The 15,089-nt window shown below is 41.0% G+C and overlaps 1 protein-coding gene across 2 annotated transcripts in view; it reads left to right on the forward strand.

Moving 5' to 3' along the window:
• The first annotated feature begins 14,899 nt into the window (after positions 1 to 14,899).
• The window catches only part of ubap2a (ubiquitin associated protein 2a), a 40,863-nt gene continuing 40,673 nt past the window's right edge, over positions 14,900 to 15,089 (forward strand). The window contains exon 1 of one of the 2 annotated variants that reach the window (XM_036949998.2): positions 14,900 to 14,984. The gene's annotated coding sequence lies outside the window, so the exon portion shown is untranslated. The remainder of the gene's footprint in view (positions 14,985 to 15,089) is intronic. The other variant, XM_036949999.2, reaches the window with a different exon arrangement.

Consider the following 15,089-nt stretch of genomic DNA (forward strand, 5'->3'; position numbering starts at 1 on the left):
TGGGTTGTATTGGAGGGAGTCTAAGTCTTAAATAATTTTCCACACAGTCTGTGCTTGTATTTAGTTTTCATGCTAGTGAGGGCAGAGAATCCACTCTCACATAGGTACGTGGTTGCCAAGGGCATCAGTGTATTCACAGCGCTATTTGCCAAGGCAAGAAACTCTTGAGCGCATCCCTATCCAGAAATCTGGCAGTGGCTTCTGATTTAAATTCCATTTTCACAGAACCGCTTGTTGCAATTTTGATGAGGATCTCTTGTTCAGATATCGTAAGTGGACTGGAGGCAGGGCATGAAGGGGATAACGAATCCAGTTTGTGTCGTCCGTTTCGGGAAAGTAGCTGCGTAATTGCGCACCCAGCTCACTCAGGTACTCAGGTACATACTTTGCTATATCACATTTGACATTGTCCGTAAGCTTGAGACATTTGCATACAAAAAATCATACAATGATGGAAAGACCTATGTGTTGTCCTTGTTAATACAGACAGGAAAGAGCTCCAACTTCTTAATCATAGCCTCAATTTTGTCCCGCACATTGAATATAGTTGTGGAGAGTCCCTGTAATCCTAGATTCAGATCATTCAGGCGAGAATAAACATCACCCATATAGGCCAGTCGTGTGAGAAACTCGTCATCATGCAAGCAGTCAGACAAGTGAAAATTATGGTCAGTAAAGAAAACTTTAAGTCCGTCTCTCAATTTTTTTTAAACGTGTCAATACTTTGCCCCTTGATAACCAGAGCACTTGTTGTAAAAGCATAACATGGTCGCTACCCATTTTGCATAATGCAGAAAATACACGAGAGTTCAGGGGCCTTGCTTAAGTATCCAAAATGTCTTTCAAGCTGTCAGGCATTCCCTTGGCAGCAAGAGCCTCTTGGTGGATGCTGCAGTGTACCCACGTGGTGTCGGGAGCAACTGCTTGCACACCTGTTACCACTCCACTATGTCTCCCTGTCATGGCTTTTGCGCCATCAGTACAGATACCAATACATCTTGACCACCCAAGTCTATTTGATGTCACAAAGCTGTCCAGTACTTTAAAAATAACCTCTCATGTTGTCCTGGTTTCCAGTGCTTTGCAGAAGAGGATGTCTACCTTAATTGACCCACCATAAACGTAATGGACATATACCAGGAGCTGTGCTAGGCCCGCCACGTCTGTTGACTCATCCAGCTGTAACGCATATAATTCACTGGCTTGTATGCGAAGCAGTAATTGTTTCAAAACATCTCCTACCATGTCACTGATGTGTTGTGAAACAGTGTTGTTTGATGAAGACATTGTCTATAGTTTTTTGGGGACCTTTCCCCCAGCGTTGTCTAAGCCATATCCGCAGGAGCAGGAAGAATTAAGTCCTCCACAATAGCATGGGGTTTGCCTGTCCTTGCGACTCGGTAGCTCACCAAATAAGATGCTTCTAGGCCTTCCTATTAATGGTATCTATTGCTTTTATACAGTTGAAGTCTGAAGTTTACATACACCTTACCCAAATACATTTAAACTCAGCTTTTCACAATTCCTGACATTTAATCAGAGTAAAAATTCCATGTCTTAGGTCAGTTAGGATCACCACTTTATTTTAAGAATGTGAAATGTCAGAATAATAGCAGAGGGATTTATTTCAGCTTTTATTTCTTTCATCACATTCCCAGTGGGTCAGAAGTTTACATACACTCAATCAGTATTTGGTAGCATTGCCTTTAAATTGTTTAACTTCGGTCAAACGTGTCGGGTAGCCTTCAACAAGCTTCCCACAATAAGTTGGGTGAATTTTGGCCCATTCCATCTGACAGAGCTGGTCTAACTGAGTCAGGTTTTGTTGGCCTCCTTGCTCGCACACACTTTCAGTTCTGCCCACAAACTTTCTATAGGATTGAGGTCAGGGATTTGTGATGGCCACTCCAATACCTTGACTTTGTTGACCTTCAGCCATTTTGGCACAACTTTGGAAGTATGCTTGGGATCATTGTCCATTTAAAAGACAATTTTGCAACCAAGCTTTAACTTTCTGACAGATGTCTTGAGATTTTGCTTCAATATATCAATATAATATTCCTTCCACATGATGCCATATATTTTGTGAAGAGCACCAGTCCCTCTTGCAGCAAAGCACCCCCACAACATGATGCTGCCACCCCCGTGCTTCACGGTTGGGATGGTGTTCTTTGGCTTACAAGCATCCCCCATTTTCCTCCAAACATAACAATGGTCATTATGGCCAAACAGTTATATTTTTGTTTCATCAGACCAGAGGACATTTCTCCAAAAAGTAAGATCTTTATTTGTTGTCCCCATGTGCAGTTGCAAACTGTAGTCTGACGGTTTTGGAGCAGTGGCTTCCTCCTTGCTGAGCGGCCTTTCAGGTTATGTCGGTATAGGACTAATTTTACTGTGGATAGCGATACTTTTGTATCTGTTTCCTCCAGCATCTTCACAAGGTCTTTTCCTGTTGTTCTGGGATTGATTGGCACTTTTTGCACCAAAGTACATTAATCTCCAAGAGACAGAATGCGTCTCCTTTCTGAGCGGTATGACAGTTGCGTGGTCCCATGGTGTTTATACTTGCGTACTATTGTTTGTACAGATGAACGTGGTATCTTCAGGCGTTTGGAAATTGCTCCCAAGGATGAACCAGACTTGTGGAGGTCTACAATTTTTTTGTAGCAATTTTTTCTTGGCAGATTTCTTTAGATTTTCCCATGATGTCAAGTAATGAGGCACTGAGTTTGAAGGTAGGCCTTGAAATACTTCCACAGGTACACCTCCAATTGACTCAAATTATGTCAATTAGCCTATCAGAAGCTTCTAAAGCCATTACATCATTTTCTGGAATTTTCAAAGCTGTTTAAAGGCACAGTCAACTTAGTGTACCTCTGACCCACTGGAATTGTGATACAGTGAATTTTAAGTGAAATAATCTGTCTGTAAACAACTTTGTGTCATGCACAAAGTAGATGTCCTAAGTGATTTTCCAAAACTATAGTTTGTTAACAAGACATTTGTGGAGTGGTTAAAAAGGTTTTAATGACTCCAACCTAAGTGTATGTAAACTTCTGACTTCAACTGCATGCTTAAATCATCAGACTTATTTTTATGCGCTCTAGAGAACAGCATATACTGTATTTAGTTTTACCTGTATTCAGTACTAATTTCAGGTCAATAAAGTTTTTCTGTAATATAATGAATGCAGACTAGTTCAGTTAGAGCCTGGTCGACCGTTGGGGCAATAGCATACACAACAGTATCATCGCCATACAAGTGCAGGTTACAATTTTTTACAGATTAGATATTGTTCATGTAATCAGTAAAAAGTACAGGACCCAGAATTGTTTTGTAATATCCAGGAAACCTGATTTAACACCATCAGTAGATATACATTGAGTTCCATACTGTATGTCAAATAATTTTTAAACCAGCCTCTGATTATCAGTGAGTGATCAACAGTATTGAAAGCCTTTGACAGGTCAATGAAGAGGGCAGCACAATGTTGCCTTTTATCCATACAGTTAACCACATAATTTATAACTAGGGATGCAGCAGAGATAGTGCTATGACCTGGTCTAAAACCCAACTGATGTACATTAAGAATACATTTCAATGATAAGAAAGTTCTTAGCTGAGAATTAATCAAAGATTCAAATATTTTAGCTAGGCAAGAAAGTTTAGAAATAGCACGATAATGATTTAGTTCACAAGGGTCACCACCTTTGTGAAGGGGGAGTGCATTGGACGCCTTTCAAACCTTGGGGATAGTACCAGATATGCTGTAATCGTCAGGTAAAAAATATGATTTATAAAATTCAGCAATCGGGTGCAGAGAGCTGCAGCAAATTGGATCAAGCATATCAGCTCCAGTTGATTTTCTTTTTACATCAATCTGAAGCAAGGCATCTAGCACATCACAGATAGTAAATTGTTAAAATGAAAACAAAGATTGACTAGAGGTTGACTGACGGGTTAACCGTTGAGTCAGCTAGAGGCTGGCAGAGGGAAGAGTAGTCAATTGACACTGTTTCTCTCAAATAAAAAACCTGCCAAGATAAAATTATGATTAAAAGTGTAACTTATCCCATTCTTCTCAGTTATGATGCCATAGTCAGACAGAACTTGCTTAGGCAGGAAAGGACAGGAATCTGTACGCTTCAGTGCATTTATTGTTTTCCACCAGCAGAGTCAGCTATAGAGGTTCAAAAGTATCTTGATATACAGTACCAGTAAAAAGTTTGGACACATTTACTGATTGCAGGGTTTTTCTTTATATTTACTATTTTCTACATTGTAGAATAATAGTGAAGACATCCAAACTATGAAACAACAGCTTTGCACACTCTTGGCATTCTCTCAACCAGCTTGAGGAGGTAGTAACCTGGAATGCATTTCAATTAACAGGTGTACTTTGTGAAAAGTTCATTGTGGAATTTCTTTCCTTCTTAATCCGATTGAGCCAATCAGTTGTGTTGTGACAAGGTAGGGTGGTATACAGAAGATAGCCCTATTTGGTAAAAGACCAAGTCCACGTTATGGCAAGAACAGCTCAAATAAGCATAGAGAAATGACAGTCCATCATTACTTTAAGACAAGAAGGTCAGTCAATGCAGAAAATGTCAAGAACTTTTGAAGTTTCTTCAAGTCCAGTCACCAAAACCATCAAGCGCTATGTTGAAATTGGATCTCATGAGGATCGCCACAGGAAAGGAAGACCCAGAGTTTATTAGAGTTAACTGCAGCTCAGATTGGAGCCCAAATAAATGTTTCATAGAGTTCAAGTAACAGACACATCTCAACATCAACTGTTCAGAGGAGACTGCGTGACGCAGGCCTTCATGGTCAAATTGCTGCAACGAAACCACTACTAAAGGACACCAATAAAAATAGACTTGCTTGGGCCAAGATACATGAGCAATGGACATTAGACACGTGGAACTTTGTCCTTTGTTCTGATGAGTTCAAATTTGAGATTTCTGGTTCCAACCGCTGTGTCTTTGTGAGATGCAGAGTAGGTGAACGTATTATCTCCGCATGTGTGGTTCCCACCGTGAAGCATGTAGGAAAAGGTGTGGGGGTGCTTTACTGGTGACACTGTCAGTGATTTATTTATAATTCAAGGCACAATTAACCAGCATAGCTACCACAGCATTTTGCAGTGATACGCTATCCCATCTGGTTTGCGCTTTGTGGGACTATCATTTGTTTTCAACAGGACAATGATCCAACACACCTCCAGGCTGTCTAAGGCCTATTTGACCAAGAAGGAGAGTGATGGAGTGCTGCATTAGATGACCTGGCTTCAACCCAATTGAGATGGTTTGGGATGAGTTGGACCGCAGAGTGAAGAAAAAAGTAGCCAACAAGTGATTAGCATATGTGGGAACTCCTTCAAGACTGTTGGAAAAGTATTCCAGGTGAAACTGGTTGAGAGGATGCCAAGAGTGTGCAAAGCTTTACTCAAGGCAAAGGGTGGCTACTTTGAAGAATCTCAAATATATTTGTTTAACACTTGTTTGGTCACTACATGATTCCATATGTGTTATTTCATAGTTTTGATGTCTTCACTATTATTCTACAATGTAGAAAACAGTAAATATAAAGAAAAACCCTTGAATGAGTCGGTGTGTCCAAACTTGTGACTGGTACTTTTTGACTTGTACTATTTCTCCAGTATTTACGGAACAAAAATATAAACACAACATGCAATAATTGAAAAGATTTTACTGAGTTACAGTTCATATAAGGAAATCAATCCATTGAAATATATTCATTTGGCCCAAATCTATGCATTTCACATGACTGGGCAGGGGTGCAGCCACGAGTGGACCCTGGAGGGCATATCCCACCCACTTGTGAGCTAGCCAATCAGAATGAATTCCCCCCTCCCACCTCAGACGATCCCACAGGTGAAGAAGCCGGATGTGGAGATCCTGGGCTGGTGTGGTAACACCTGCTCTGTGGTTGTGAGGCTGGTTGGATGTACTGCCAAATTCTCTAAAAAGATGTTTGAGGCAGCATATGGTAGAGAAATGAACATTCAGTTCAAAGCCCCTGTGGACATTCCTGCAGTCAAGCATGCCAATTCCACACTCCCTCAAAACTTGAGACATCTTTGGAGTGGCCTTTTATTATCCCCAACACAAGGTGCACCTGTGTAATTATCATGCTGTTTAATCATCTTCATTATATGCCACACCTGTCAGGTGGATGGATTATCTTGGCAAAGGTGAAATGCTCACTAACAGGGATGTAAACAAATTTGTGCACTAAATGTGAGAGAAATTAGCTTTTTGTGTGTATGAAAAATTTCTGGGATTTTTTATTTCAGATCATGAAACATGTTGTATTTATGTTTTTGTTCAGTGTAGATACAATGCCTTCAGAAAGTATTCACACTTCTTTACATTTTCCACATTTTGTTGTGTTATATATAGCCTGAATTGAAAATTGATTAAATTGAGATTTTGTGTCACAGATTTTTTTATTTTATTAATTTAAAATGAAAAGCTGAAATGTCTTGAGTCAATAAGTATTCAATCCATTTGTTATGGCAAGCCTAAGTAAGTTCGGGAATAAAACATTTGCTTAAGTCACAATAAATTGCATGGACTGTGTTTAACATGATTTTTGAATGACTACCTCATCTCTGTACCCTACACCCAAATCAAATCACATTTTATTGGTCACGTACAGATGGTTAGCAGATGTTATTGCGAGTGTAGCGAAATGCTTATAGTGTTGCAAAATGCTTATTTATACACATAAGGCCTCTTGGTCGAGCAGTGAATTCCAAACACAGATTCAACCACAAAGACCAGGGAGGTTTTCAAATGCCTCGTAAAGAAGGGCCCCTAAAAAAGCAGACCTGGAATATCCCTTTGAGAATGGTGAAGTTTAAAATTACACTTTGGATGGTGTATCAATATGAGGCTGAAAGATACAGGCGCCCTTCCTTACTCGGTTGCCGGAGAGGAAGGTAACCACTCAGGGATTTCACCATGAGGCCAATGGTGACTTTAAAACAGTTACAGAGTTTAATGGCTGTGATAGGAGAAAACTGAGGATGGATCAACAACATTCTAGTTACTCCACATTACTGACCTAATTGATTGTGAAAATAAGGAAGTATGTTCAGAATAAATATATTCCTGTTTGCAATAAGGCACTAAAGTAAAACTGCAAACTATGTTCTGAATACATATCTAACACAACACATCACTGAGTACCACTCTTCATGTTTTCAATCATGGTGGTGACTGTGTCATGTTATGGGTATGTTTATCATCGGCAAGGACTAGATTTTTTTTTATAACAAAAAAAATAATCGGAAGAGAACTAAGCACAGGCAAAATCCTAGAGGAAAACCTGGTTCAGTCTGCTTTTCAACAGACACTGGGAGACAAATTCACCTTTCAGAAGGACAATAACCTAAAACACCAGGCAAAATATACACTGGAGTTGCTAACCAAGATGACATTGAATTATAATTTTGTTTTGAAAATCTATGGAAAATGGCTGTTTAGCAATAATCAACAACGAACTTGACAGAGTTTGAATAATTTTATAAAGAATAATGTGCAAATATTGAACAATCCAGGTGTGGATAGCTCTTAGAGACTTATCCGGGAAGACTCACAGCTGTAATCGCTGCCAAAGGTGATTCTATCATGTGTTGACTCAGGAGTGTGAATACTTATGTAAATTAGATTTTCAATACATTTGCAAAAATTTTGAAAAACATGTTTTCACGTTACTATCATGGAATATTGTGTGAGATGGGTCAGAAAAAAATCTATTTAATACATTTTGAATTCAGGCTCTAACACAACAAAATGTGGAATAAGTCAACAGGTATACTTTCTGAAGGCACTATATGTACATGTAAAGTGACTAGGCAAGAGGATAGATAATAAACAGTAGCGTATGTGATGAGTCAAAAGAGTTAGTGCAAAAAAGTTGAAATGCAGATAGTTAACTAGTTAACCAATAGTTTACCCGGACTAACTATTTAGCAGTCATAGGGCTTGGGGGTGAAAGCTGTTCAGGGTCCTGTTGGTTCCAGACTTGGTGCATTGGTACAGCTTGCCATGGGGTAGCAGAGAAAACAGTCTATGACTTGGGAGGCTGGAGTCTTTGACCATTTTTATGGCCTTCCTCTGACACAGCCTAATATAGATGTCCTGGAATGGCAGGGAGCTCGGCACCAGTGATATACAGTGCCTTCTGAAAGAATTCAGACCCCTTGACTTTTTTCACATTTCTTTAGGTTCCAACCTTACTCTAAAATTGATTAAATTGTTTTTTTTTCTTCCTCATCAAGCTACACACAATACCCCATAATGACAAAGTAAAAAACAGTTTTTTTGAAATGTTTGCAAATGTATATAAATAAAAAAAACTGAAATATGCATAAGTATTCAGACACTTTACTCAGTACTTTGTTGAAGCACCTTTGACAGCAATTACAGCGTCAAACCTTCTTGGGTATGACACTATAAGCTGGCACATCTGTATTTGGGAAGTTTCTCCCATTTTTCTCTGCAGATTCTCTCAAGCTCTGTCAGGTTGGATGCAGAGCGTTACTGCACAGCTATTTTCAGATCTCTCCAGAGATGTTCGATCGAGGTCAAGTCTGGGCTCTGGCTGGGCCACTTAACGACATTCAGAGACTTGTCCCGAAGCCACTCCTGCGTTGTCTTGCCTGTGTGCTTAGGGTTGTTGTCCTGTTGGAAAGTGAACATTTGCCTTAGTCTGAGGTCCTGAGTGCTCTGGAGCAGGTTTTCATCAAGGATTTCTCTGTACTAGACTCCGTTCATCTTTCTCTCGAGTTGAATCTTGGTTTCATCAGGTCTGAGGGCCTTTAGGTGCCTTTTGGCAAACTCCAAGCGGGCTGTCATGTGCCTTTTACTGAGGAGTGGCTTCCGTCTGGCCAGTCTCCCATAAAGGCCTGATTGGTGGAGTGCTGCAGAGATGGTTGTCCTTATGGATGTTTCTCCCATCTCCACAGAGGCACTCTGGAGCTCTGTCAGAGTGACCATCGTGTTATTGGTCACCTCCCTGACCAAGGCCCTTCTCCCCCGATTGCTCAGTTTGGCAGGGCAGCCAGCTCTAGGAAGAGTCTTGGTGGTTCCAAACTTCTTCCATTTAAGAATGATGGAGGCCACTGTGTTCTTGGGGACCTTCAATGCTGCAGGAATGTTTTGGTACCCTTCCTCAGATGTCAGCCTCGACACAATCCTGTCTCGGAGCTCTACGGACAATTCCTTCGACCTCATGGCTTGGTTTTTGCTCTGACATGCACTGTCAACTGTGGGACCATATATAGACAGGTGTGTGCCTTTCCAAATTATATTCAATCAATTGAATTTACCAGAGGTGGACTCCAATCAAGTTGTAGAAACATCTCAAGGATGATCAATGGAAACAGGGTGCACCTGAGCTCAATTTCAAGTCTCATAGCAAAGGGTCTGAATACTTATGTAAATAAGTGTTGTTATAAATTGGCAGAAAAATCCAAACCCCGTTTTCACTTTTTCATTAAGGGGTGTTGTGTGTAAATTGCTGAGGATTTAAAAAATGTAATCCATTGTAGAATAAGGCTGTAACGTAGCAAAATGTGGAAAAAGTCAAGGGATCTGAATACTTTCCAAATGCATTGTACTTGGTCGTACACACTTCCCTCTGTAACGCCTTGCAGTCTGATGCCAAGCGGTTTCCATACCAAGCGGTGATGCAGCCAGTCGAGATGCTCTCAAGGGTGCAACTGTATAATTTTTTGAGGATCTGAGGGCCCATGCCAAATCTTTTCAGCCTCCTGAGGGGGAAGAGGCGTTGTTGTGCCCTTTTCACAACAGTATTGATGTGTGTGGACTATTGATGTGTGTGGACCATGATCATTCCTTAGTGATGTGGACACCGAGGCTCTCGCCCCGCTCCACTACAGCCCCATCGATGTGGAGGGGGCCGTGCTCATCCCTTTCTTTCCTGTAGTCCACGATCAGCTCCTTTGTCTTGCTGACGTTGAGGGAGAGGTTGTTCTGCTAGGTCACTGACCTCCCTATAGGCTGTCTCATCATTGTCGGTGTTCAGGCCAACCACCGCTGTGTCGTTAGCAAACTTAATGATGGTGTTTGAGTCGTGCGTGGCTACGCAGAAGGGGCCCCCGTGTTGAGGGTCAGCATGGCGGATGTGTTGTTGCCTACCCTCTCAACTTGGGGTCGGACCGTCCAGGATCCAGTTGCAGAGGGAGATGTTCAGTACCAGGGTCCTGAGCTTAGTGATGACCTTGGAGGGCACTGTAGTGTTGAATGCTGAGCTATTAGTCAATAAACAGCATTCTCACATAGGTGTTTCTGTTTTCCAGGTGGGAGAGGGCAGGGTGGAGTGCAATAGAGATTGCTTCATATGTGGATCTGTTGGGGCAGTATGCGAATTGGAGTGGATCCAGTGTGTCTAGGATGATGGTGTTGATGTGAGCCATGACCAGCTTTTCAAAGCATTTAATGGCTACAGATGTAGGTGCTATGGGCAAAAGTAATTTAGACAGGTTACCTTGGTGTTCTTGGGCACAGGGACTAAGGTGATCTGCTTGAAACATGTAGGTATTACAGACTGTGTCAGGTAGAGGTTGAAAATGTCAGTAAAGAAACTTCACAGTTGTCCGGAACAGCTGGTGCTCTCATTCATGGGTTAGTTTTGCTTGCCTCGAAACGAGCATAAAAGGAAGTTATGCTGTCTGGTAGGCTTGTGTAACTGGGCAGCTTGCGGCTTGGTTTCCCTTTGAAAGACGTGATAATTTGCAAGCCCTGCCACATCCGACGAGCGCCACAGTCGGAGTAGTAGCATTCAATGTTAGTCCTGTATTGGCATTGTGACTCTTTGATGGCTCGGTTCTGGTTGGGATTTTGTGACGACCCTCCCACTCGGTCTGCCAAATTCTTTCTCTCTGCTCTTGTTTCCCTTAATAGGATGTCGGTGGGCGGAGCTGGGAGGGTTGTCAGCGAAATGGGACACACCTGGGCTTGGGTGTGTCCTGGGGATAAACACACCTTTCCCCCATACATCAAGGAGACTCTCTCCATGCAGATACGCTGTTGTTTTTGGTTGCGCACCAGCTGTTGTTAACAAAGAGACACACACCTCCCCCATTAACCTTACCCAAATCTGCCATTTGGTATTGACAATGCATAGAAAAACCATCTAGAAGTAAATATTATCCGTGTTCTTGTTCAGCCACGACTCAGAGAAAAATAGAATATTACAGTTCATCAGGTCCCGTTGATAGGATAGTCAAGAACGAAGCTCGTCCAGTTTGTTCTCTAGTGATTGTACGTTCGCCAATAGAATGGAGGGTAGAGGGTGTTTATTTACTTGCCAACGTAGTCTTGTCAGGCAGCCCTCTTGTTTGCCTCTCATGTGTCGTCTCTTCCTCTTTCAAGTCCCGGAATTAGGGCCTGGTCTGGAATAAGCAGTACATCCACAGCTGCCGACTCGCTGAAGTAGAAATCTTCATCCAAATTGAGGTTAGTGATCGCTGTTCGGATGTCCGAAAGCTGTTTCCTGTCATAGGGAATTATGTCGGAAATATTATTTACAAGAAAAGTTAAGGTCAGCATAAAAATACACACAAAATAGCATAATTGGCCAGGAGCCCGAAAAACGGTTGCTATCTACTGCAGCTCCATCTTCATACCAAAATGGCTGCTGTGGCTACTGCTAGCTAGCATGAGGATGAAAATGGCAGTTTTCATAGAAAACTGGTAGTATTTCAATCTTCTTGATGTATAAGTGTGGATAAAGGTGAAATTTGGAGTACAATGGCATATCCCATCACTGCATTGAGGTATGTTTTCCAACCTATATCTTGCGTTAGCTCCACGATGTCTTTGATGTAACCTACCCATTCATAGAAGCCAACTGCTTAAGCGCCTATTGACTGTAGTATCTTCTTTAAGGGGGTGCTCTTTCGTTAAGAGTCCTGACACTCGGTCTCAACGTTAACACGCATTGCTTGCACTACTGTTTTGGAAACATAAGGAGCATATCTTTCATATTAGCGAGGAAATATTTACTTCAATAAAAATATACACTTGCTGTAGCATTTGTAGCACAATGGGTCCTGTATCCACACAAAAATGTTTAGAAAAGACATACGACAATGGAATGTAAGCGGAAGAATTTAATAGCATTCTCCAAGATATACATGCTCAGACTACAACAAAAAGAGGTCTTGAGGAACCTCTTAAATGGCTAAAGTGTCTGTGCAATCTTGCTAACTGGCTACTGCAACAGTGCATGTTTTGGGTTATTTGGCGCATTAATGGAAAAGGTGAGCACATGTTGTATAGAGGAATGTACATCAGACATGATTTACGACAACATTTCTATATGCCATGAAATTAAACATATTTCAAATCAAATCAAATTGTATTTGTCACATCCACCGAATACAACACATTACAAGCCCTTAACTAACAATGCAGTTTTAAGAAAAATACCACAAAAAAATACAAAAAATAAAAGTAACAAATAATTAAAGAGCCGCAGTAAAAGAGAAGTATCTTAAAGTAGACAGGAAATCAGATCCATATTACTGCACAAACTTTCCATCTACACGTCACTGCCGGATGATTGCATTACAATCAAAGGTGATTTTGTGCAATTACTAATCAGCTTCAACCTGGAGAACAACACGGTCCTTGGAGTGTCTGCTGCTGCCGTTCATGGTGACATGACAAAGGACACTGCACAGAGTAAGATCCAACAATACATCTGTATCGATCTATCTATCGATCACATCTACTTGTTTTGTCTATTCTTTGGGCAGGAATTCCTGATGGTCCGGTGCAGCTGATCTTTATCTCTCCTGAAAGCCTGTTCATCGACCAGTGGTGGTCCTGGCTGAGGACCATCAAGGACAGGATATGCCTCCTGGCCGTGGACAAGGTGCACTGCATGACATTTAGAGTAAAAAAATATATAAACGTATTGATGTCATTTGTCTCTTGCAAGCACATCATGCAACTCAAGTACATGCCGTATCTGTAAACACTTAACACATTCTTTGACACCATAATTCCCACCCCTGCAGAGAACTATACCTAAGCGTGTGACATCTTTCAATAACATACCATTCTTTATTACTATTAATGCAATGAGTTTCACCAAAGTAACTCTGGTTTCAGATAAACGGTAATACTGTATGTACGCACACAAACATAAAAAGGAGAGCCCAACAGCTAAATCATACATCACACTTAAAAACAACATTGGAGAGATGTAATTGTTAAACAATTTAACTGCATCACAGGGGCAAATCCTTAAGGGAGACATATTTGAAGGTGCCTGCCGTCAGGGTCATCTTAATAGCTTGTTGCCCAATTCTGATGCTCACTGTCTCAGCCACAGAGGCAATGGTGGATGACATGATAGAGAAGATTAATCTCACCGTGTAGTCTGGCTGGATTGTCTCGGTTCTTTCCAATTTCCATGAAGAAATGCAATGGCAAAATAAGGAATGCAGTTGTTTAATTGAATGATCATCTCTACAAAGTGTTCCTACACATAGCCAAAGTCCAGTTTGTAACATGCTCCTTAAAATCTGTGTTTTTATTCGATATTCTTACATTTGGTGGCCTTTTTCATTTTACTGACATGTACAGGAGTGGCAGATGGCCATATACGCTTCCTCTCACATGGCACCGTTTTACTGTGTAGGAGTGCGAGGCACTCAGGACAAATGAATGTCCCATGGGTAGGGGACACATTTGGAAAAACTAGTTTAGCAGTCCAGGGACTGGCTACTGAACCAAGACTGCACCTTTTAAAAAGCCTGTTTCTTCTCAAATTCTCTGCTTCGGTTGCAGCAATTATTTGAGGAAGACATTGAAGAACACAAAAATACATATACAACAAGAAATGAAAACATGTGTAAATAAATAGAAATGAGAAAATATGTTATGAGAAAAACTAAAAAAATACTATAATAAATTACGATATCAGTTTGAGTTTGGTCTAGGATGCTATAGGGATGCTAGGATACTCTAATATGCACTAGAATTTAATAGGGACAGGTGTTGCATTTTCTTTCGAGTGGTGCAACGTGATGATGTCATTGGAGAAGTTTGCTTCACAAATATCTGGAGGCACCAGGTAGGCACACACGTACAGCCATGTGGATCTGTGCAAAATTGCACAGTAAGTGTATATTTTAAATTTGAAAGATTATTTCTCACTGATATTAAAGATAAAGGGCATGGGTGACCAATAAAAATGAATTGGTACAATTTAAGGCCAAGTGGCAAACAATAATGCAGGTGCTAGGGATAGGGATATGAGCATGCAGATCTGGGCAGATGAGATGTTATTTTTTGTGTGTCTGTAAGTTGTTGTTCGTTTGTATACGTTTGTATCTGGAGTGAAACCTTTTTTTAAGGGGCATATCAGCATATGTTTTGAAAACCAGTTTGAAATGGATGATTATTGATTATTATTGTTTCTAAACATTAAAACACAGTGTCGGGATTGTAGTTCACATGAAGCCAATAGTGAGTGGGTGAATGTAAGGGCTGAAAACCCTACAAACAGAGAAGGGTTTTCAAGAGATAAATCTAACCATTTTTGCGTTCAAACCCCAGTGCAGCTCAGTGTAAACAAGCATAATGATAGGGTCTGTATCTTCTGGTAAGTCCTACAGTACATTATGAAGTTCAATTAATTGTACAGACAGGGTTTCTGTCACGAGCTGCATAAGCGAATAAGTGTTACTGACCAATTATTCCAAGTGTACATAGGTGGCCCTGGCTATAAAAAAAAATTACATTTTTGTATCTAAGACTGTCGAATCGATCGCTTGTTGTGAATGGCAATGACCCCAAGAGGAGGAAACACGCGCGTCTGCGCAGTTGTCTCTCACGACCACAGAGGAGAGCGACTACAGCAACGCCGTATATCACGTGACCTTGTGCTGGCTGAGTGAATCGTGTTAGCAGGTAATAAAAAGCAAATCTCGTTCAGGCGCTCAATGTTTTTCTTTATACTTTAGCCAATTTGAACCCTTTCATAGTCTTGTCCCTCTTGAAGTGTAATGTCACCGA

The sequence above is a fragment of the Oncorhynchus mykiss genome, chromosome 17, assembly GCF_057628025.1.
Source record: "Oncorhynchus mykiss isolate SJ-2025 chromosome 17, ASM5762802v1, whole genome shotgun sequence".
Lineage (NCBI taxonomy): Eukaryota > Metazoa > Chordata > Actinopteri > Salmoniformes > Salmonidae > Oncorhynchus > Oncorhynchus mykiss.